The sequence below is a fragment of the Balearica regulorum genome, chromosome 10, assembly GCF_011004875.1.
Source record: "Balearica regulorum gibbericeps isolate bBalReg1 chromosome 10, bBalReg1.pri, whole genome shotgun sequence".
Taxonomy (NCBI): Eukaryota; Metazoa; Chordata; class Aves; order Gruiformes; family Gruidae; genus Balearica; species Balearica regulorum.
Genome location: NC_046193.1, coordinates 22,370,267 through 22,395,672, shown reverse-complemented (window position 1 = coordinate 22,395,672; position 25,406 = coordinate 22,370,267). Strand labels below are relative to the sequence as shown.

The following is a 25,406-nucleotide window of genomic DNA, read 5'->3' as shown; positions in this document are numbered from 1 at the left end:
GGGCAGCAGCCCTGACTGTGGTGGTTCCCCAGGGGCAGCGTCCCGGTAGAGGGAGGAGCAAGGATTCTCCTGGCATGGCTGAAGGAGTGAAGGAGGGGGAACTGCCCTGGGGCAGCATCTTCGATGAGGCTGAGGCTTGTGCTTAGGGACCTAGATCTGTGCTTTTCTGGCTTTCATAGGAACGTGGTTCAAAGGTTCCCCTAGACAAAATGTTTTTTTGGCATAACAATTCTTGTTGAATTGCAACAAGAATTTCAGCTGCACACAAATAGCTTTATTCATTTGCAGTTTATTCATTTGTATTAATTTTTAAAACATTTGGCAAACCAAAATAACCCTGTTCGCCATCTGACCTTTGCTCAGAGGTTGCATTCTTAAAGAACCAAGATGCACTAGAGTGTTTCTCTTGATGTCTTGTGTTCCCTTGGGAAAGTGTTTGTCCGCAGGAAGCACAGCGGGCAGAGCTGCCGGTGCCCTGTGCTGTCGTGCGTGTGCCGTAAATCTGCTGCCTCGTGGAGGTGTGGGGAGTGTTCGCATAAGCATAATGCATAGGTATGTATTTCTGTGCTGAGACAGAGATATGGCAGCCTGAGGTAAAACAATAGCAATTTTTTAATCCCAAGCCCTATTTAGAATACTTGCAGTCTCTTCTCAGTTTATCTGAAACCCTAAATCTGTGTCTCATTTAGCTCCAGCCCCCAGTGGGGGAATCAAGACAATTTTATCATCTGTTTCTGCAAGCTTTTGTCGCTGAAAAGTTAGATTTATGCAACATAGTTAAGTCAGATTTACGGGGCACCGTTAACTCTGAGAGAATGACCCAGAGGATAGAAAGAAATTTCAGCTGAGGAAGTATTTTATTTTAGTGTCTGGAGGAGTTTTACACCAAAGAGACATTTGCACCCTCATGCTGGTAAGAGTTACAGCAGCATATTTCTGGCTGTAGAGTTAAAGAGGTTGCTTGAGTGCATTTTAAATTCTATGTCTGTAATTGGCTGGAAGTTGTCTGCAAACATCCAGGTTAATGCTTCCCTGTTCGAGCTGGCTCTCTGGTGCCGCTTTGGGTCTGGAACTGGTGTGGCTTGTTCCCTGGGCTGGGCTAGGGTGTGCTCGGTGTCCTGCTCCCAGAGGAGGTGGCCGAGCACCTGCATGGGCCATGCAAAACTTCAGCCCAAACCTCAGAACAGCAGGTTGATTTTGACAGTAGTCTTTCTCATCTACAAATATTTTCAAAATATCTGTAGCCCTTGTATTGCTTTATGCAATCAAGGGAACTTGGTCTAATTTAGCAACTGAATACTTGCGAGCTGCAAGGGAGGAAAAGGTCCTTGCCTGGTTTTCTGGTCCGTGTGTGTCACTGTAAAACAGGATCTCACTTCGCATCAGCCAGGCTGAATTCTGTCATCTTTCCTTCTCTTCCCAGCACCCGAAGCTGTGTGGATTCAGCATGATGAGTTTGATCTGTGAGGTCAAAAGCAAGGAAGTCTCCTTGTCTCAAGTGTAGGTGAAGGTGTGATCTCTTGTGAACAGTCTCAACAAAAGCTCCTTAATGTTGTTGTCTGGTTTAACTGAAGTTCATTTACGCGATGCCCTGGCAAGCCTGGCAGGCACTGGGGGCCGTGCTCGTATGGGCGAGCCCCCTTGTCTTGGGGCAAGCTCGGGAACAACTGAGGGAAGCCACTTTAGCTGGGCTTGTGCTGGGTGTCTTGGAGGTGTCAGCACTGCTTACCGGTCAGGGATGGTGAAAGCTGTGATTATTTTTAAAAAAATCTGTCAGGAAAGGGGCTTTCTTCTTCCTTTCTTCTCGTGGACTGGGGAGGTGACAGGTATTGTCTTGTGACACCCAGGTCTGGAAGCTCTGTGCACAGGGGATGTGTAAGTGAAATGAAATAGATCATAGCCTAAGCAAGAATGGTGAAGGTTTTGGTGTACTTCATCAATCCTATTTGAGAAAACAGCTGAAATGCTTGCAAAAATTGGGTGTTACATGGATTTAACTTTCCATCGGTAGCAGTTTTTGGCACCTCAGGCTGAGAGGAATATGGACCCAGCTTTCTGAGCCTTGGAAAATATTCTCATTTAGGATCAAACTCAAAGGAAGTCATTTTCTGTTTATTTCCTCCCTCTGATGGGTAGCTCTGTGAATGTTGATGTTAGTATTTTATGCTTGGATCCAGATGGCATTTCATATGGCTTCATGTACTGGTGGGTGAGTGACCTCCAGTGCCGTGCTGGCTGCGGGGGCTCTGGTGGGGGCACGCCGGGGTGTGCCGCGTCTGCTTTGCTCTCTGTCACTGCTTTCTCTGGGGCCCGTTCTCACATACGTGCTACTTCTCACTTCTTTAAAAGCTTGGTATGTTTTTTCCACTCTGTGCACTAAATCATTTTATTGATTCTCCTTAAATCTAGCCTTAGGTATACAGGTATTATTTTGAGTACAATAAAGGAACCAGAGAGACCAAAATCTTTTTTCAAAATCTGTCTACCCTGGTCTCCATGGATTTTTCAGAAAAATCTGAAAACAGATTTTTCAAGTGTTATATGCATGATAAGTCAGAATTAAATTCTCACATACCGTGCATTTGTCTGTTTAGGCAAGCATTGTATACTTTTTTTTTCCTGAATAAAAAGGGAAGTTACTTAGAGATGGTCTTTTTTCAGGGTAAAAATTATATAGGATTGGTAGAGCAGGACATGCCATGGAGGGATTGTGATATATATATCCAAGACAGCTTTGAGTCACATAGGGTAAATAAACAAATTGCATCAAAAAAAGCTGTGAAATTTTATGAATAAAAAAATCATACCTCTGTAAAAAGACTATAATCTTCTGACAATGACAGAAGCTATTGTCACAATATACTGATAATGTCCATGAAAGGCTAAGTGAGATTAGAAAAGCTGCAAAAGCAGAAATTAGACTGCAATTATGGGTATATTGGCTGGGTTTGGGGCTGGGAAGGTAAGAGGTTAAAGATTTTAAATCTTACAAACCTCTCATTTTTGGAGCAAAATAAATAACCTAATCTGAAAAAGTGGAGCAAGTCTTGATTAATCGTGCATAGCGAACAGGATATCATTCAAGATATTACTATGAAGTTGGTCATCATGCTGTTCAAATTTGATCTCCTGGTAGAACCAATAAATCTAGCACAGTAAAACATTTAACTTCAAAAACCACGCCTATTTAACAGGCTGTTTAAAAAAGAACTTTAAAGGAACAGCTAAGAGTATAGTACTTTCAGGCAGAGTGACTTGGAAAGGACACCAAAAAGCTAGCATGATTAAAAATTGAAGTGAAAGAAACTCTTCAAAAGTGGATGTAATAGCAAAAGAAGGAAAATTTACAGAACATATGTTCTGATTAATTTAAATGTAAAACCACAAGAAAAGCTAAACAGATTCAGATGAGTTGACAGTCATAATTAAAAAACCCAACACAAACACTCTGAAACCAGGTTGCTAACATTGTGGTACTTGTGCTGCTTTTGCAGTTAATAGGTAATCAATAATAAAGTAATAAACAATAATACAAGTCACATTCAAGGAAAGTAATGTGATAGTAGAAGAGTTAACTGCATTACTTGCCTTGCCACACAGTATAGGAAAGCTTAGGGAAGCTCCCTATCAGCTCCTTTTCCTGTGGGAATAATCTAAGGAACTGTCACAAATTGATGTGTCAGTAGAAGATGGTCAAAACAATCGATAAAGTAACAAAATGACAGGAACAGATGGCAGGATCCTTGGTGAAAAAGGAACGTAACTATGGCCTGTTAACTGTAGCGTAACCTGTCACATCAACCTCGGTGTTATGGAGACAAAAAGGACGTACTGCTTTATGTGAAAGAGTAGGAGCAGTGATGTGGGTAAGAACAGGTAAGTGTGTGTGGCTTCTGTACTGGTACACAAATAGGTAATAAAGATTATTAGGTGCATGCATAAATATGATATAGTAGGAAAATATAACTTTCCAGGGGAATCGTGCCTGACAAGTCAATCAGATTTGTCTGAAGGAGTTAATGGATATTTGGGTAAGGGTGGTCTGGTCATTAAGATGTGCATTAATTTTTTCAGAGCACCTTCAGCAAGGTCCCTTGGGAAAAAAAAAAAAAAAAGAAGCACTTTTATTTATAGCGTAAAATGGATTAGTAACATTCTTGAATATAGAAAACAGAAGGTAAGTAAAGGTCTTTCTGTTTAAATTGAGAGAGGTTTCCAACAGTCAAACAGATTAATTATTGGATTTGTGCTGGTCATTGTATTTGTAGCTGGTCAGGAAAAGGAATGAGTAGTCAAGTGCTAACATGTGACTGTACATAATGCTCTATAAACAGCATGTGTAGAGAAGGCTCTTCGGGAATGAGTGTACAGCATTTCATACAAAACACAGTGACTACTTGGTGAAATTAATAGGCAGTAGATTTAAAACAACTGAGAGGAAGCAGTCTTTCTCCCCACAGCATGTAATTACGTTGTGGAGCTCATCAGCACAGGATGTTGCAGAGATTTGAACTACAACTGTATTCAAAAAGAGATTCAACAGATTTTTTTGGAGCCTGAGTCCACTAGTGAATATTAAACAAACCCATCTCCGTGGAAGTCTCTGGCTCAGAAGCTCCCCAGCCTGGGGATTATGCCATCTTTGTCGTAAAAATCTACAGCTGGCTGTTGTCAGACAGGGTGCTCTGCTTCATCAGCCTTTTCTCTTACCTGCTGTGCCAGTTCTTAGGTGTTCATTTTAAGGCCTGGTAATGATACTTAGAAAATACGCTTTGAAATTAACATCATCTTGCCCAAAGACATTTTTCCATCAGAATGAGTTGGCAACTTAAAGCTATTTTTTAAATTATTTTTGCGTTTGTGGGCATGGAGAGGGTAAACTGCTTCCCACTGTTCTCAGGGTATGAGCATCTCTGAATTTCTTGTGTGAATGCTCTTGTCCTGCACTCATCAAATGTGTTTATTTCTGCTGTAGACAGACATGGTCAGTGCTTACTGTGGTGTCATTGACCTATGGATACATCTCTAGAAAGGTTTTCTTACTTGAGCAGAAAGTATTTGAAGTAGCCAAACCACTCGAAGTATTTTTACCTGTGCTGGAAGAACCACAAAATGAGAGGTTGGCTTCTGCTAAAAGAAATTGAGCACTTTGCATTAGCAAGGTATGTCACAGCTTCTCCTTGTTCCTTATGGCTTTCTCCTTCACCTTGAAGTGACACATTACACATTGTGCGAGGGGCTCGATCCTCAGTCAGTGCTAGGCTTCATGCAGTTGGGTAAATATCTCGTGGTTCTGGCTGTGCCGAGTGACTCCTTTTTCAGTCCATGTGCAGGGAGAGGCGGTAGTGCCATGCTGACCGGTGATGGATGGGTGCTGTGGGTCTGAGCTGGTGCACTGCCTGTGCCATCTGCCCGCTTGCTGATAGCAATGGCTATAAGCTGGCTGCAGCTGAGAGCTGAACACTAAACTTGATTTCTGCTCCCTCCAAAATTTTACACACAGAGACATTTTTATTTAACTACTGCATGTACAGTGTTGGTGGGATGTAAGAGGAGCAGATCTTGACAGTAAAGTATGGAAAGTAGTGCCAAACAGCAGCAAAGGCCTTGTTACAGCTTGTTAGGCTGGTTTACTGTCACTAATGACTGGACTGTGTAACCACTGCAAAATCAGCAGTATTGCTGTCTGCTGTTACCTCCTGGCTCTAGAAATGGGAATATTGGTGATGAACTGTGTGTTAACATGTGAAAAATTATTTTTAGCTTTCCACTTGGAATAAAAAGTCTAGTTTGACTCCAGTGGGTTAAATATTTTCTGACACAGTAATTAACAGCCTTGTTGACAGAAGGATTGCATTGCTATTAATAGATCTGTATCTCTGTTTCAGTAAATTTTAGCCACCTTTGTTTTGAGCTGTGGGAATTCATAGCGTAGCTAATGTAAGTCATGCGAATGAAGATTGCTGAGATATGCAACTCATCCATTCTCACATATGGTAGTATATGCTGGTTTAGATGTTGAAAAGGAACTGTAAGCATTGAGTCGGAAAATTACGTGAGGGAATCAAAATAGTGAAATAACAGTTGCTGTGTTTTAACAAAAAGTGAAGAATTTTTCCATTGACATTGCAAGACCGAGTTGTTGAAATACCTCTTTGATAGCTCTCCTAAACTGAGCGGTCTGCTCTGAGGGATTAAGTCCTTAGCTCCAGGTCGCTGACAGTAACACCACATTACATAGATGTCCAGGTGCATCTGTCGTGTGGAAGAAGTGATTTCTCTCCCATGCCCACCCCCTTCCTTCACCTCGAAGTTGTAAGAGCTGAGGAAGTGGACACAATGTCTGATAACTCTGAAGCGATCTCAGAGCTTCTTTTAATTCACACTGGATTACGTTAGCATGAAGCACTGAACCCCAGGTCCAGTGTGCAGAGGGGCAGGCAGATGTGCTGGGCTCTGGTCCTGAGCCGGTGCTACTGAGTAAGCAGGGATGCCGTGGGGCTTTGTTCTCGTGACAAGACTCTGCACAAAGCAATGAAGCAGTGTCAGTGTAAGCACCGTGCACCGAAGGAGGATGCAATTACTGCTTCACTGTGGGGCTGGCAGGGCAAAGTGCACGTGGGGGTATAAAAGCCACCATGGTTTCCTTTAAGTAACTCTTGCTCAACTAGTGAAATGTGTCTAAGGTTTATCCTTGAACATTTAAAACTCCTCTGAGAGGAAGACTTCAGTTTAATATACACAGAAATGTTTTCTTTCAGTGTTTGTCCTTGGGTTTTCAACACCACAGCATAGGAGTGTAAAAGGTCTTGGTTGTCAGTGATGTCCATTGGTCCTTATGTTGTCTTCGTATAGTTCTCTCTTCCTAATTTTCACTACTAAAGTATGCTTTGGTTTATATTGTTTAAAAAAAAAAATCTGTTAGTATTCTTTCTTGACCATTTTGCTTACTGACTCCTTAGAATCCAGTTCTAGTTTATTGCTCTAACTTATTTCCATTTCTCTTTCACTCTTAATTACATTTTAAAAAATTAGAAAATGAAAAGGATTTATTTTTCAGGTGAAGGCACATGTCCAGTATTTGAAAGTTATCCAGTCAAGTAGATTCCCAGGGGAAAAAATCCCAAGAAAAGGAAAATCTGCTGTGTTGAATTCTGCATAATGTAACTGCATTGTACTGGGGAATGTGTCTAGTTTTAATGAGGGTTAAATTCTGCAGGACTCTCTCATGAGAGCAAGACATCCCTCTGTGACTCGCTATTTGCTTGCCAAACTCTATCTCAGTCACTCTTCGTTTGGTCGGCAAAGGGAGGGAAAATAAACTGGGCACAAGGGGTTTCCTTCCTGAAGGTGTGCTGGCACATAACTGACATAAAACTACCATCAGATTTTGATAGGCTGAACCTGCAAGTAAATAACTGACCTTGAAGAATGGTTCCTAATAATGCACTTGTGGAAATCATTCTCAGTGTTCAGACTCACTTTATATTTTTTTTAACATTAATAAATAAAAGTTGATAGCTAATCCTGTAATATTTTCTGATTTAACGGATACTGCTCTGAAGCAGTGTAGCTGTGTACATACATATAATTAAGTTTGAAATTGGGGAAACTTGGTGTCAAGTGAAGGAGAACTAAACAATTTAAAAACAAAGGAAGTGTTTTCTTGAGTGACGTCTGTTGTATACAATTACTGTGGATAAGCTGTTGCATTTTGTATTCTAGTTCCTTATTAAAATTGTCTCGCTTGCTTAGGGCTAAATTTGAATATCACTTCTTCATGGTAACACGCTTCTAATTCAATCTAGGCAGGAGAAAAAAAAAAGCTGATGGTAACTGCTGAAAATTTGATATTAAACCATATAACTAATTTCAGTTTTAGAATATTCTTTTTTCTCTTTCGTGCCATAAGAGGCTTATATTTTACCTGACTTAGACTTCCCACACAAAGCTAAGTGAGATTTACCTAGCACAGTGTGGTACAGCTTATTTTAAGGTGAAAAAAGTCATTAACTGTCTCCTGCTGAGACCTTGTATTGAGAAAGCTAAATTATAAGCCACTGAAGTTTAGCATGAAGAAGAGGTAAATTATTGTTTATTATTTTACTGTTTCCTGCTTGGAGCTCTCAGGCTTGTTAGTTGAGCATGTTACAGGACCTTTTTGAAGCGGTTGGGGATGGGGCAGGAGTGGAACAGAAGAGACACACTTGTTAGAACGCTTAAATAAAACACTAGTTTCTCATTGCACAGACTGATAGGAAAACTGTGCACCCCCATCTGTTGCATCCTCTGTGATGTAGGAGGCAAAGGCAAAATGTTGGCTTTGCTGCTTTATCTTGGGAAGTTTTTCAGTGATTTTAAAAAAATTATTAATTTATTTTTATTTCCTTGCAGCAATAGAACATCCTTGACAGAAATACCTTGCAGGCAGTTTTAGACTGAGCAATGCAAAATGCAAAGTATTTTAGGGTCCCTGAAAGGATGCGTGCCTGAGCAAATGAGATGTTCTGTGGGACCTGAGGAAGTAGATCAATACTCAGTTTTGAGGATGATATCCCACTACAATTAATGTGTTTTTTAATTGTTTTTTACAAGCCCTATCTCGCTATAAATGTTTCAGGGCTTTTGGGAATATTTCATATTTCTGCAGATTTTATTAGGTTAAACATATATTTGTCCAGCACAACGGAAGTAGTTATATAGAAAAGGATGTTTAAAAAAACTCATCACTCTTGAAAAGTTTTCGCCTAAGAAGGAGGATTTTTATTCATAGGAACTGGGGAGCTTGTTGATGTTAAATAGACTGTATCTTGACAGTTTTGAAAACTTCATGTTATTTTCCTTGTGTTGCGGAGGGCTACAAGATGGGTGAGGGCCTACATCCTGTAATCTCACTTGGCGAGAAGTAGCAGGAATATGGCTGCAGTGTTCCATGTGCTTGATCTGTCCTGTGAAGCCTTTAGTTTACTTCTGAACTAACGTCTGGCCTGGGAAAAGATGCAGAGTGATATAGCCCATTTAAAAAAAAATGAAAAGATGGAAAAGGTTTTAACTGCGTGCCTTCTGGGGTACAGCGTCGTGCGCTGCAGTGTGGGACCTTGACACTGTAAAGTTTGAGAGGAAAGTAAGAATACCTGAAACAATTTGCAGAATTTAAAAGACAAGACATAGTAGTGTAGTCTCTGATATGCTGATTATTTCAGGGTCAGGCAATCATGAGTTGTTCTGCTGTCACTCATTACGTTAATAAGTAAGAGTTCCTCACTCTTCTGAGAGCAGAATTCAAAATTCAGTTAATCTTCCAGAGCCTCTGTGCTGGTTCTCATGAGGCTTCGGGGGCAGTGTGCAAGCCCTGTACTGCGGGTACAGAAGTCCCTGTCTGTACTGATGCCGACGGAGGGGATATTCTTTCCTGTATGGTGCTGGAAAGAGGTGGTTGGGAGGGTAGATTGGTGAAGAAAACACAAGGCTAGGTTTGGGAACCTGTTTGCCTGTTGGCATCTCTTGGAAACCAAGGTACGCAGACAGACCTGTAATTGAAAACCTATTTTTGAAATTCTATTAAATTCAACTCTCTGTACTTACTGCTAGGAGAATAGGGTAGAAGTGCTGTTGATATTTCATACGTGTAACATATGCATATCAAGTTATAAAAACAGCAAAGGATTATTTATGTTGAATTACCACTTTTTAGTTAAATAGAAAACGCTAGCTTGTATTCAGAAGGGTTTTTTTCCAAGACTTTGTGCCTTGTACAGTAGTAAGAAACTATCACAAGGAAATTGTAATATGCAATAAATATATTTTCATAAACTAAATTCTTGGCATCTTTAACTGTAACCTTAATATGTATAACATATAATTACAATGCCTTATAAGCATTTCTTAATGACGTTTTTTTGAGCAGTCACTAAAAAGCAGTAATTGGTAATAAAAATGAGGGCGTTAACACTCAGACCACAGTAAAAGCATCATTAAAATCTAAGTTCTAAGATACACTACTTTAAATTTGCCTCATTACATGTGCAATTAGGGAATAAACAATAAAATGACCATAATTTTTCTGCAATTTCTTATCCTAACTGCCTTTTAAAAGTTTAATTAATGTGGTTTTTTTTAAAAAAAAAAAGAAGAAAAAGTGGTGGGATAAGCCAAAGTTTAACAAGCAGTGCCATCCTTTAGAGCGATCAGTGATCACTGCCTGCTCATGGGCCTACAAATTGCTCTTTGCTATGGCAGTAAAAAATGTGTTGCTGCATTCAGATACTGCGTGTGGTTTATGCCCCTTGCTCAGAGAAGGAACACGCTTGTGCAGTAGCGAGGGAGCGGTCCTGCCCTCGCCAAAGTGAACAGCACCGTTCCTGCCCCTCGGGGAAACAGGAGCAGGCCTAGAGTTAACGCTGCACATTTTGTTCTGCTAAGATAAGATGTTAATTAAGATGGCAGTCACTGAAAGTCTGATTTAAATACATGTATGCAGCTATTTGTGTGTAAATATTGTAATCCATCATTTTGGTTTCATCTGAACGGATACATTGGCTGTGGGTTTGGCACTAACAAAAATCAGCAAGAAAATGTATTATGGAGCCAGAGCTGTTCTAGCAAGAATAAATGGTAAAAGTATCTTTCTTTCATGTCTGCTAACCCTCTTCAATATTCATTTGAAATACCATTGTAAATGTTCAATTTTATATATTTTGATGTTATTTATTGCTGGTAACTAACATTTGAAGAGATATTAGGTATTAAGTAGACCGACCTATTGGCTTGGAGAGCTTGCCTTCCTAGCTGAAAGCATTGACCTGTCACCTAACTGGTGAGAGAGAAGAGGAGGCCAGTTTGGGGAATAGGAGATAAGCTTCCATAAAATCTTGACCATCCTTCTCTGTAACAGGATCTACTGAGGTTTTGTTTCCCTTAAACACAGTACTTCCAAACTTCCAGTGTGTTTCCTGCACCAAGTGTAGGGGTCTGTCTCTCAGAACTCCACTTCTGGGGGATCCGTTGTGTTTGTGTGGGTGGGGTACAGACCTCTCACGGCTTCATCTGCCTTCCTCAGTTTGCTTTGTGCATGAATGTAACTGAGATACCTCATCTGCCATGTTAAAGCAGAGTTACTCAGGCGCACAGTACTGACCTGTCATTTGAAAAAAGCTATGTTAGCTGGAGTTAGCTGGGGGCTGTTTCCTCTGCTGGGACCATGCTTTGTAGGTAGCCACGTTGTTTAAGATTGAGGGCACAAAACATGAATCTCTTGAGAATGTTGTTTCTGATCCACAGCTTACTGTTTACCTAGACGAATACCTAGGGTAAGGGTGCGTTGCAGACTTTAAAGCTGGATTTTCTGAACTGATTCTAATGAAAAATAAGCTTCTGGTCAGATGTTACTTAATGAACCTCATCATTCAGTGTGTTTTAGGAGGCTTGAGGCCAATGGGTGAGTTCCTTTTCGACAGGAAAAGTCTTTATTCTTTACTGGTGTTTAATAAGAAGCACAGGAAAGAAAGATCTGTATTCTTTTTGCACGTACTGTGTTTCTGGGATTTGCATTGGTTGAGCAGCATCTGGAAAAGAACAGGACAAGGTTAACTGTGTGTCATCTAACAAGTGTTTTGAAGAGAAATCCACTTGAGTACTTTAACTAAAAGCTTTACCAGAAAATCATGATCTATGAAGATTAGTGAAAGTATGGCAGGAAATGAGATCATGTTTTAACATTGCATTGTTAGTTAAGCAGTCGTTACTGGAATGTTGGGCCTGGGTTAGAGATTTCATAAATATTGAAGATGAACCTTACAGTTCACATCTAATAACTTTTTGCTAGTCTACAGGAAAACCAGACCTTGCAGCATTTAGTATCTCCCACATCAGGCTCTTGGGCGTGTTACCTTGATAGTGATGTCAGTGCATCGGCCTGGGGCTCATTTGTGTCCAGGCTGTCCGGCACAATGTGGCCGAGGATCATATTCTCCAGGGTGACTGCCACTGCAGATGCTCTCTCTGCCTGTGTCCTGCTGCACTGTGGCTGGGAGTAGCTGAGGAGATCGTATGAACCCATGCTGTGGTTTGGGACAGGAAGCAAATGACACTGTGTTAATTGGAACTGCAGAAATGAATTTAAAGTGGAGGACAAATAATTGCCCAAGCTAAAATTGGGCTGCAAGGTGGTTAAAGCTGCTGATAGAAAAGGCCAGTGGAAGACTGTAGAGTTCGAATATTTGGAGAAATCTTCTCAGTATAATTAAGAAGATGACCTAGGTACATTATTTTGAAGTGATAGAGAAACTTAGGTGATTTCTTTGCAGATAACAGGGTAAACTAATTTTTTCCAGCTAGTCATGTTTCTGTGAGATTTTTATCTCGTAATTGTGTTTGTCTGCAGTGTACAGATTGGTGGCAAACTGATCCTGCTTAGCTTGTGATGTCTGTCAGGATCACGGTATTAGAAGGTATGACTGACAATGCTGATTTTTCAGATTTTACCTTCAGGAATCCCAGCACCCTGAAACAAGGAAATAAGAGATATTAAGCAGATGTGCGAGTTGCAAATGCAGCGTGAATGCCAACTTGGGAGTATCAAGCAGCTATGCAGTAAGGATATTGTGAGATATTTTTCTGTAGCTTGGCTAAGTATCCAGATATATCTAAATCTTCATGAACTAATATATTAAGCCTCCTTGCTAACCCCTAAAGTACAGAATGAGGACAGTGAAGAAGGAGTGATTAAAGTAGAGACAAAAATACCTACTTGTCACAGAAAGGGCTCAATAATTTTGTTTCTTTGCTAAAGGGGGAAAAAAAAAAGGTATGTAAGCTCAGGTACTAACTTTACATTAGCTTAACTTGCTGATGCCTTAAGACTGGGGATTAGTGAATTTAATTATGGGAGCCAGGAAGCACATTAAGATAATGTTGGGCTTTAAACTAAAACCCACAAAGCAATGAAATTAAAGTTGATGGTTTGTGTTCCATCTTTGTAATGTCCTTCCTATTCTTATTGCACTGCATCACAGGAGGCCCTTCCTGCTCCACTAGCCTCTTGGCGTATGCTTTCAGCTACCTTTTTTCTTTCTTTTTTTTTTTTTTTTCTTTTTGACGAGTGACCTTTATGAGCTTTTCAAGATGTAAGGAATGGTCTGCCTGATTGTCACAATTGTATGTGATCTAAAATCTGTTTTACCAAGTAATGATGCAGCTGGTCAGGTAGGTCAGACAATCTTGTCGTTCCGCTTCGCGCTGTTACAGCCCAAGTCACTCTTCAGCTTCTCAGATGTGATTGCAAAGCACCGACTTGAGTCGGATTGCAAGGGCTTCAGCAAAGAATATTTGGCTTTCTGGTGAAGACAGGTTGTTAGTAGTATAATGCTGACACAGTGTGTGAGGAAAATCTGATTTTATTCCTGCTTTGCTTTTACCTTCCTGTTCAACCTGGTCTACTATTAATTATTGGGGTTTCTATCTGGACTTTGTATTTTTTGAGAGAGACACTCAAGATTAAACCCTTCTAAGACCGCTTTTATTAAGAGTCCTAATTCTTACTCTGTTTGCTGACGAATTATGTAATATTGACCTTTCTCTTGCAAACACAAGATGATGATTTTTTCCTTTCAGTTGCTGGTGTTGAAGTTGCACACCCCTTGCCATGCATTTTAACTTAAAAATGATATGATTTTTGGTAGAACATAAGATTACTTTGAAAAAGGAAACCAATTTACTTGCCTTGGGTTATGTAATCCTTTCCTTGGATTTCTGTTACTTATGTGACTTTTTGGGTTATTTATTATTTGCCTTTGATGAAAATGCAATAGCCTTAAAAAAATGCTGCAATTTAGAAGTACTGTGCTCTCCTCTTTCAAACCAGAGGAGCTGGGAATGTTACATCTGTGAATCTGAAAAAGTTTGAATCCACTTGAAATAGTTCAATCAAAGACCTTGAGTGTCAGAGAAATCTATGGCTGCATTTATCAATAAAATAAATGCTTGAGACACATACTAAACAAAAAAAGCATGCACAGCCTTTTAAGTATTGGCACCATGCTGAAGAAAGGAGCAAATCTCTGGACTTCTTGTGTTTATCTTCATTATTAGTTATTAGTCCTTAAACACTTCCATGAAGCTTTCACAATTCCCATTATTTCAGTTTGTCAGTGTTCTGCAAGAAGAGATCAAAGAAACCTCTGCTCAGATTAGAACCTCTGTATTTGAATCATAGGGCCCAAAACACATTTTCAGGGAGGGGGGAAAAAAAAAAAGCTTAAAACTACTTTTCACAGTAATTGGTACATTATGGTCATCTCAATTTCTATGGGAAAGAAACGCATGTAACTAAGTAAATGACAAACACACTTACTTATATCACCAGTAAATCAGCAGTATCATAAAGATAACTCTGGGTTCATTGTATTAAATTATATTAAAAATACAGGAAATAACAGACAAACTCAGAAAATAATGCTGCTTCTTGCTGCAAACTGTCTGGTTTTGTGGCTCTAGTTGATGAGTTTAGCAGCTCTTACCCACACCATAGTCTCAGCTTTATGTCAGTTTATATATTCCTTGTTTTATGGATCATTGGAAGATAATTCTGTTATTTTCTATTGAACCATTATTAAATAGAATGTCAGGATTTTTCTGGTGCTGTTAAGTGCAGTATCCAGCTGGTGCATCAGTTTCTCTCAAGTGCCTTGGCATCTTATTCTTTGTTCCAGTGATTGTTTATTTCCATGTTGGTTTGAATCGTTAATCCTGACCCTATTGTTAACAAAGTCAAAATAATTGTTTAAAATGTGTACTTAACAGTGGTTTTTTTCTTGTGTTTTCCATAGCCCTTCTAAAAGTGTGATTTGGAAAGAAAGCAGACAGACCTCAGACCTCTTGCATCTCCTCCGGGCTCAGTTGATGTAGTGGTTTCCTTTAAAGCCAGGCAAGCGTTTCACAGCTTGTGTGACGGAGCAGCACCGGATTGCAGATACCCAGCAGGTCCTTTCTGGAGAGACAGCTGAAAATCCAAACCCTCTTCCTGAGTTTGGCAAATGGGAAACTTATAGTATGGAATAACAGATCTTTAGACTGACTTGGGAATTATGTATATTATGTACTGTCCTTCAGTTTTCTGGATGACACAGCAGTATCTATACAAATATTTGTAGCAAGGTGTCAGTATGCCTCAGAAGGAAGGAATTTTCCTGTTCCCTAATGAAGCGAACTGGCATATGGCATTTAGAGGCCTCTAAGTCTTGAAAGTCTTCTGGTTGAGTTGTAACATTCATTAGACAGTTAAGTTGAAACTTGGAACAGTCCCACCTTCTGATGCCATGGAAAATGTTACATTACCTTGACATCCGACTTTGGAATTGTTGTGGAACCTCACAAATAGATTCAGAACCAGTATTGATCCCTTTACTCTTTCGGAGATAGATTTATTTTTTAAGACCTCCTTTCCCCATGTTGTTTGCTAAAGTCTTCTTTTTATTCTCTGCTTAGCATCCATCTGTTCTTAGATCTGTCAATTTTAAAGAACTTTTTATTCCAATAAACATTTTATACCCTTTCTAGTTGGTGTTGTCTTAAAAGACCCCATGGTCAGTACATGGTATGCAATTTTAATCTCTTGGTATGCAAATTTATTCTGTATTTTCACTGTGTGTTTCAGGGTAATTCTCATGGTTTTTGTTTTATTTTGTTCCAGATAATTAAAAAGTGTAGAATAGCTTAGTAGTTAAGGTGGTTGTGACAAAAAACACTTGGGTCATTCAAAAAAACTAATTAGTCAGCCTGGCAGGGAGTATGGTATTGCGAATGGATCATCCCATGCTGGGCCAAATGATTTTTATTCTTCTTAGAAACACTCCTGATTTTCACTCTGAGTATTAAACAATACAGTTAGAGACTGAGGTTCCTGTGGCTCAAGCTTGTTTTGAGATGCTCATATTTCAGGGACAGTGCAATTTGAGAATGAACAGGTATTTAATGCAGTCTACACTAGAAAGCAGTAAAAGGAATGTTTCCTGGAAATAGTGTATGCAGCGTCTCAGCTCATGAAAAAAATTTACTCTCTAATTAAGAACACAATTAAAAATAAAGATGAATATTGAAAGCTTAATATCATTTGTTTTAAATCACTGTATTTTTTAACATTCAGACATCCTAGAAACACAGTGAAGGGTTTAAGAGAGCAGTTTTGGCGTACAGACTGTTTGCAGATACCTAGTCTCCATCAACACAGTCACTCATGCTCTTCCTCACTGGTCTATTTACATCCTGTTGTCTGAGCTCCTGACAGGGTCTCTTTGAGTCTTGAGTGTTGCCACTTTCAATGTTTGGATGAGTTAGTATCGCATTTTGATGCTGTAGACATTTCCTTGTCATGATGGCCGTTTCAGGATTTTATTTTTAGCTGTATGTCTTGGAAGCCTGCTAGTTGAAAGCCTGGAAGATGAAGTCTATTTTAATGTCATGTGATTGCAGAGAAAGTGGAAAATTATTTGAGATTCTCCTTATTCAGCACTTTCACAATTCCTTCAAAAAGGAGTCCTTGTTGATTGTTCTGTAAATACCAGTTCTGATTAATAACAGCAATTTGCTTACTGAATGTACAAGAACATATGTTGCTCATGATCATCCATCCCGTTCCTTTGTCATCGCAAGACAGCCTACGATGTCAGGCACATTTTCTCCTGCTTTCTTGTCGTTGGAGGCACAGCATCACACCAGTGAGGATGCACCATCTCTCCAGAGGAAGTTTCACTGGTGCTGGCCCTTGGCCCAGCCAGCTTGTGCTGGTGTTCTGCTGCAGCACGGCCGTGAGCTCCAGCTCAGGCTAACACCGAGACGCATGGATGATCCAGGGCTGTGTGCTACTTAAAGCCCTACTCCTAATAGCAACATCTAGCTTGCAGTGTTGGAAACCAGTGGCTTAGAGGTTTGAACATTCCCCTACTTCTCAGTTCAACAATAAATACCGACTGACCTTGCTAAGCCTGCTGACTTGTTTGTCTGTCTTCATACAGAGTTTGCATGCATACTAAATAGTTTCTCTATGAAAAAACCTTGAATTCCAAAGATACTGTTCACAGTAATTGCACTTTAAGAAGAGAAAAGGTATTGCAATTTTGTTATTTACAGTGTTCTCTGCACAGCATCTTTTGTAACAAATAAACAAAGCTCAACCCCTTATGTTAATCCTTAGCAATGCTTTTTCCTGTTACTTTTTTAATGTTATACTTGGTCCTCAGTCTCCACAGACTTTTAAATCTGTGAAAAGTTCTGTATAAAATGATTAAAGGCAAGGATGATTAGACATTAAAAAAAGTCCATTGTTAAAAATGTCACCTTTTTCTATCTGCAAAAAAAAGCAGATACTAAAGCTTTTGGATAGAGGAGAAAAAATACCCAAAATAATAAATTACTTGTTTCTCTATCACCTCTCTGTGGATGAGATGATTTGCCCAACTCTTTCCCATCCTGTTTATTTGGGGTCATTGACCTAATGACTGGTTAGACCTTTACATGATCCTGTTCTTAAAATAACCAAGGGATCAGCTGTTTCTCTTTTGGGGTCATAAATTGCTGGAAAAGGGAAGTCACAGAGTGAGGTGAAGCATTGGCAACAGTGCGCTGAGGTGAGAACAAGAAGCAGTGGCTGTTTGGTGTTATGAATAGCTTCTGTACTTGACCTTGTCTTTATTACGCTGTAAAATAATAAGAAATACCTGGCTAAATCAGAGAATAATAGTATCAGTGACGGGACAGTGCAATGCGCAATACAGCCAAGCGATCTTAAAGAGGCAAGATGAAGCTATTTGAAGTGCAGGACACTTTTTATAGGTTTTTGAGTGTTTAAGGCTTCTATGCAACAAGTCACAGTTTTGTGATGGTCTTTTGAGCTGATATGAAAAGTAATGTGGCACTAATTTAACCATGTGTGTGCCAGCTGTGATATAACTGGTTTGCAGTACTGGTTGTTTCATTCACTAAAAACTTGCTTAGTATTTATTAAAACATGTAGTAGTGCTAGGTGGCTTTTGAAATTCACTATGAATAGCAAAAATCTGTCACAGTCCTTTGTGATTAGCAGTCGGTCCTGCATTACTCTCTCTTTTCACTTTCTCATTTGACTAATCTTTCTTATTAAATAGCTGGTAACACATGACTGGTTTGTGAAACCAGCTGCAGTAGTTCTTTGGCTGTATTTAGTGCTCCATCCAAACATGTCTCCTACTGTGTATTCTGTAGGTATTGATCAGCCCAGTGTTATAGTCCTCAATATTGTATTGGGGCAAGATAGTAAACATGCCAGATATACTCTTTATTCTGCAGTGGTTGTAAGTTCTGGCAAGTGTTTTTCAGCTGGAAAAAGGTGAAGTGGTAATGTCTGTCCCTTTATCCAGCAGGCTAGTGTCTGTATCACTTATCCATCGTGTAGGCGCTGGGCTCGACCTTTCCCGTGACAGAGCAGGTCGCAGCAGTCAGTGCTCGCAGGAGGGTGCAACCCCCGGGCTCTGGGCTGTCTGGGCAGGTGACAGTATTGTGCTGTCGAAATTGTGCTGCATTCCTGGAGCAGGACGGAAGCTGTTACTAAATCGTTTGCGTCTGCCTTTGATCAGAAGTATTTTATAAGAAGCGAAGCAGTGCAGGTGCAAGAGCAGAAAACTTTCCAGTTAAGGTGAAAAGCAGTGGTTCTAGCAGAGAAGGAACATTTGTCACACTTCAAGTGAATGTATTGACCATTAGGCTGTTGGATAAGACTGATGGTACCATTTCCTGCATTTCAAGCTGGATCTCTTTGATTTCTTTTCCTTATTTAAAACAAAACCAAAAAAGACCACAACTGGGCTCCTATTTTGTGCTGGCAAGTGGAAAATGGCTTCGAATGTGCCTTGCTTGGTGGTATCCAAATAACTGTCCGTAGCAGCTGACAGCTTGGCACTTGCAGCTGTCCATCCTCAGGGTATTTCCCTGGACTTTTCTCTGGGTATTGAAAAGCCTGACTTAGCTATCATTGATGGCTGATAGCTAATTTCAAATTACAGTTGCAGCAAATTTTAGCTTTCCAGTAAAATACGAAGCTTGAAAGAAAGGGTCTAAGTGTGATAAGGTAGCGGGTTAAGATACATTGGACTGGGGCACTCGTACTGTCTCCCGTTGTAGATTTCGAGTTCTCTCTAGTGGCAGCAAATTTGGCAGCTGTGCCTGCTTAACGTTGGGTGCGTTTCCCTGCTTCTGTGGTGGATTTGTTAAAGATCATCCTGGGGATCAGATATCTTTCAAAATTGCTTCTTTAAATTAGACTCGCCATGCGTGTCTCTCCTGGTGTGGTCTGTTCTAGAGCAGATCTTCCAACATTCCTTTTTTCCTATATAAATTCTGCATTTTCAGGCACATGAAGTCGTTGCTATTTTTGCCTCATATATGAGGCTTAACGTTGACTTGTAACAATTTTGTACCGGTTGTATTTATCCTGTCCTGCTAAATGCACATCTCTGATTTCCCGACTGTTGCAGCGCTCACTGAGTCTTGGTGCAGGTGGGAGATCCCCCCTACGCTGACACTAAACCACGGGCTCATCCAGCGCAGCAGCGTGTCTCCTGCTGTGGTCAGCAGTGGACACCTAGGAACTCAGAGCAGGGCAGGCACCTCCGGCTCTTCCCTCAGAGCACCCTCCCAGCTTGTCGCTTCCCATCCTCCTGTGAGGGACGTGCTCGCAGGAGGTGACGTGGGTAGCTACTTGTCGTTGCCTGTGGCAGCAAAAGAAACTGCTTAAACCACGTGTACAGAAACCGTAGATTTTCCCACTGCAACATCATCTGCGTAGCGCGTTGTACCTCTGTGTCCTTTCCCTGCATGGCAGTTCACTGATAATAGATTGCTAAACCTTTTTTTTTTTTTTTTTTTTTTTAGTTTAAGATGGTTATTTATTGAGCTGCTTTTGGCAGTTGGTAAAATGCCAACTTTTAGTATTAGCTACTGGCCTCGTTTTATTTAAACCTTATAAAATTTTATTGTTTCTCTTCAGTGTTGAGAATGTGTAAATATTTCTTCTAGAATGGTTTAGAACAAGGCTTTTCATATTTTCTGCCTTAACCCTTAAAACTCTCATTGTGCAGATTTCAATTACTGAAAGATTCCCTCACCTGTCCTTCTTCCAGCACTTGAAAAGGAAACAGTTTAAAGCCAGTGACCTGTCAGTAACTGCTCTGGGAGGGAGGCAGGGAAGAAGAGGCAAGATGATATTCAGAATTCCTGCAGATCTAAACATAAATTAATAATAAACAAGTAACAGCTCAAACAAAATTCTTAGCCAGCTCTTGTTTTTAAAGTATTGCAACAAAACATAATACTGTATCTCCCTAGAAAGTAGGCCATAAAGGGGTTTTTCTTATGAACATCAGGATACTAATTGATCTTGTAGTGAGGAAAAAGGTGCAGGAGAACATCTGGCCTGGGGATTGTTTTCCTGCCACAGCAGTGTTGGAGAGCACTACAGGGTTTCTTGTACCAGCTGGAGAAAGGGAGACAGATGTGGCGAGAATCACAGAACCTATTAACAATCAATCTTCCTGTGTTACTAATACGCAGTTGCCACATGTAGGTGTCTGTGTGTTGATAAAGGGAACATATACGGAATGTATAAATAAAATATGCTGACCCTTATTACTATAAACAGATTTGTTTATCAGGAGTCTCTTGGAAGAGATTCTGGAGTGTCACTTTTCGGGGCTGATATATGACTCAACAGTTCTTATAGATGAGAACTTTGAGAATATTTTGCAATTAGTTAAATATACTGTCATTTTGAGTCATCCAGCTATTCCATATCTGTTTTACTGGTATTTAATCTGCATTATATTTATCATTAAATTGTCATTTAAATTTTTATTGTCTCCTTGTTATTCAGTTAGATTGATCCCTATTCTGGTGAGAATACTCCTACCAGAGTTTCATGGAATTTATCCTGTTGTAGCCTAGACATATTCCTGAAGACTTCCCCCTATTTAGCCTGACCTGTTCCTTGAAGAAACTAAACATCTGTTATTTTAAGACCAGAGGAAGCAGTCACGGTAATGGTGTCTGACCTCCTGTGTCACAAAAGCCATTACCTTTTCAGGGTGAAATAACTGCTTGGCTTGTGCTCTGTTAGAATACTGCCATATTATATGGATAAAAAATTATTCGTGAAGAAATGGAAAATAAAGGGCTTGAAAACAGTTATTTATATAATGTAAGCTGTTATTTAAGCTTTGGGTTTGAATTTTCTGGAATTGTATGTGGAATAGTTGACTTCCATAATCCCAAACTGGGTAATAGAAGGTTAATCAGTTGGCAAGAGCATAAACCGTGGAAACAAAAGTAGGTTGCGACAATGTTGGGAGGAAACAGCGTATTTGAATTTCCTGGTATTTCTGATAGTGATTGACAAATTTTTGTATCGGGTTTTAAGTTTATGGTGTTAGTTTAACTTGGGGAGCTAGTTTTGTTTAGCTCCGTGTAGATAACTGAGGAGGACCTGGTTGCAATATCCAGCGGATCCAGAAATTTTATATAACATGGGTCCTCCCAAAGAGTTAAAGAAACTAATAGAATACACTCATCCGTATCCTTTCTGCACTTGTAATAGGGATAATATCGATGACTTTCATTGTCATAAATAACGTAGCTAGTATTTGTGGTGAGTTGCTTATGCAATTAAAATTCCGGTCTAATCCAGCTCCCACATCTGAAAGATTGTAGTAAACCAGCAGAATCTGTGCCCGTTCTTCTGTCTTGTGATGCTTCATATTTCTCTTGGTGAAGTTGACTGTAGATTTCATTTGGGTTTTACTGCTGAAGAATGCCACCGCTTTGATAACACGAAACAGCCTTAGAAGCAGATTGTGAAAGCGGGGGGGGTGGGGTGTGTGTCTGCTTTATTTTTGTTTTAATTTTGCTAGGCATTTCACTTGTCTCTAAACCCTGCAGTACTGCAAAAATGGCACTGTAATTCTTTGGGTAGAAAATACTGACACCAGATCTAACGTTAGCCTTTTCCCTACTCAGCTTTTGTGGTAATAATCAGAGACCCAGAGAAAAGGAGTTGCATAACGTACAGTAGCAGCTTTCAACTGGGTCTAAACAGATGGAAGCAGGAAATGAGAAGTAGTGACAAACATTACATGCCTTGTGTTCTTTGTAATAAATTCATCTGAGTGCTGAGGTGCTCTGTGTGTGTGCAAAATCAGTCCTCATCCAATTTTTAGGAGCACAATTTGTTTTATGTTTGGCATCTATATAGCCTTTGGCTTGTCCCCTGTGGCAGTAGGCATGTAACGTATTTTTTTTATAGAGCTCTGTTTGCTTTTGTGTATTTCTTTGCAGCAATTAAGTGTTTTAATTTCGTATCTCCTAAGGATTTGTTTCTGGTTTTAGTTCTCTCTTGTCTAATCCATGCTTCTTTGCTGCAAATGTTATCGCTGCTGTTCATAGGCAAGAAAGGAGTTTCGCTGGTGCCGTGATAGAAAGGGTGAAAGATCAAACTACTTCGTTCAGTCTTGTGTCTTGCTACACCAGTATCAGGTAAAACACAAGTATCATGACCAGCACTGCAGGGTGTCCAGGAGTCACAGCCCTCAAGTTTGGTTTGATTCCAAAGGCTGTAACACAAGGACCTTCAAAATTCTTGTGGCTTCCAGAACTACTTATTAGAGATATAACAATTGAAAAGCAGTAATGCTAATCAAGGACAAGAGTAAAGTACTCTCATTCCTTATATTACAAGCCACAAAATATTAGATTTGGAAATAAAAGTCAAGGCCATAGAAGAAAACAAATAACATGAATCAAAGGTAGCGTCTGTTGTGAGCTGTACATAATTATTCAAAAGCAGTATTTGCCCAAATTGATGTAATTAGACAAGCAGCCCATCTGAGTTGTGACCCACCAGAATTGGCATGGGTGGTTATTTTAGGCAAATTAAGGACATCTGACGATAAGGCAGTAACACGACGCAGGTCTGAGTAGGGGTGAAGACACTTCTGGAAACAAGTTGTGTTAGCTGGGTATGTTAATGTCATCCTAAAGGATTTTCACAGAAGACACTTTTCATTCAGCCTGTTGTTACTGCTGAGGAAGCCAGTGATGAGAGAGGGGCTCCAGCAAACGAGGGGGTCTGGAGGCACCAGCTTGGAGGACTCTGCTGATGGAATTACCCACGTGGAGCTTCACAGCCGCTGCCTCAGCAAAGGAGCTCCAGCAAAGGATGGTGTTTAAAGTTGGCAGAAGGAAGAGAAGTGGCCAGGGCATGCACATGGCATCCCCCTGCAATCCTAGGGTGCTTGTGCTGCTGGGGCATCTCTACAAATGGATGTGCTCTGACTTCTTTAAAGACCTCAGGTGGAGTTGCAAAGCCACGGATCTAAACCACGAGTTGAGGCGCGTTCAGTGTCCTGGTTCAGGCCTCACCCTGTGAAGAATTCAGTGATCTGATGTGACAAACTCACCAAGGTATTTCAAATGTCAGAGTGGATGTGCTCTGCTATCTGCAGAGTGTAAGGGTATGGATTTGTAGCAGGAAATTCAGATGATAAAATAGCGCAATTTATTCAGAATCAGTTAATTCTACATGTTGTTGGTACAAAGTGAAGAATATTGCAGAACAGAACCTTGTATTCATTCAAATAAGATCTTAAATTATTTTTCTCCTTATGCCACCTGTTCTAGCAGCGAAAAATAATACAGAATTTTATATTGTATTATTACTTGAAAATGGAAACAAATGAAACAAAGCTGCGTAGCAGTCATTTTCATTTTGTGCTATCCATTCCCCTGTCAGGTCTGTATTAGTCATGATCAGTGGCAGCGCAGGCAGGGCTGCTGCTGCTTACGCTTGTGGGCAAACGTTTGCATTGTAGCTCATTGATTCGGGGAAATCGTAATAGAACCGAGACTGTGCTCACTCCTGTGACTGTTTGCTTACCTTAAGTTTGCAGAGGCTGATTGAATCTGAAGATAAACAGCGTAGTATTTCCAGTAGTATTGGATTCATAAATCTTCAGTTTGTCTCTCTCTTAAGATTTCATAATCTGTAAAGAAGAGATTGTGGATGGGGTAACCAAAGTGTGGAACAGCTTGTTCATTCATCCCTTCCCTGATTTTCCTAGTACGGAATTAGCCTTTCATACAGTAGTGTGCATGCCTTCCTTGTATGTGACTCCCACTTACCAACCTGGGGGTATTACCCTTAAGATGCAGAATTACTGCCAGAATAACTTTTGATAGAAATAAGACATTTATTCTTCCGTACAAAAATCAAAATAGTTGCACCTAGGGGTTATAGGAGATTTTTAATGTGGATTTAATTACAAATACAGCAATTCTCAGGTCACTTGTTGACTTGCTGTTACATACTTGACTCAGCATTATTGGGTGCACCGTTATACAAAGTTATTTGAAGGTTTATGTTAGCATATTGGACAAAAACCCAGAACATACAACTGTGTGTAGTTGCTGAAGCATAACATTTTATAAACCTGGAGTGGCTTGTCTGTTAACAGTCGTTAGATACAAGCTTGCAAGAAGTTGGATAGCTGGGTATGAACTTACCTTACAGCTGGGACTGAGGGTTGTAAAAGTCAGTCATTAATGCATGTAGAATAGAGAACTGCGGGAAGAGGAAGATTAGGAAACAGTTTTGTGTGAGGTGCTGAAGTCGGGTCACGCTTTTGGGCAAACAGCTTGTAGGGGAACTCGTAAGAGCAGCCAGCCTGGTTTAGCAATCCCCAGGCTGGTATAGGCTGAGGTTTGAATTGCTGTCCTGGCTCTATATATAGAAAGAAAAATAAACCTGAAGTATTTATAGAAGGATGTGACAAGAAGCTTTGTCATTCCACCTTCTGAAAGGGAACTAGACTAACAGTCTTCAAAAATGATGGCTGTAATGATAGTTCTAGTTTTGTAGTTACTAATGCTATAATTACTCATGATGTGAATTATTTTCTTCCGGGTGGGTACAAGGAGGACCGATTGTGTACGAATGTTTTGAAATCAGTGCAGTGGCAGTATGTGCTGTAGCAGCAGTTAGAAATGTTTCTTGGTTGATCTAACGTTCTTCAGTTAATGCAGTGCAGAGCTGGGCATGGACCATGCCATTCTTCTGTTAAAAATGCAGTGTGCTTAACATCATTTTTGTACCTTCTTAAATCATTGCAATATCTTGGCAACATTTGTACTTGATTCTCTGTAAGACTAGAGATTTATCAGTGCTGTATGAATACCTAATAATGCTCCTTCTTGTACCTGTTTGGTGTCTTTGGTCTGAGAAGTTCCTGTGCAAAAGACCACAAGTCCAAGGATTATATTTCTCGAAAATATTAATGCATTTGTACCTTTAGGCTGTGCTTTTATTGCCCCTTGTTAATATGATGAAATGGAAA

The 25,406-nt window shown here is 40.0% G+C and overlaps 1 long non-coding RNA gene across 6 annotated transcripts in view; it reads left to right on the top strand.

Moving 5' to 3' along the window:
• LOC142603190 (uncharacterized) overlaps positions 1-25,406 on the top strand; it is a 246,655-nt gene that overhangs the window by 35,991 nt on the left and 185,258 nt on the right. Inside the window, exon 3 of one of the 6 annotated variants that reach the window (XR_012837073.1) lies at positions 14,826-16,959. The exons of the other annotated variants lie outside the window; for them this stretch is intronic. This is a non-coding gene — a long non-coding RNA (uncharacterized LOC142603190). Of the gene's footprint in view, positions 1-14,825; positions 16,960-25,406 lie in introns of those variants that run through there. 6 annotated transcript variants of the gene reach the window in all.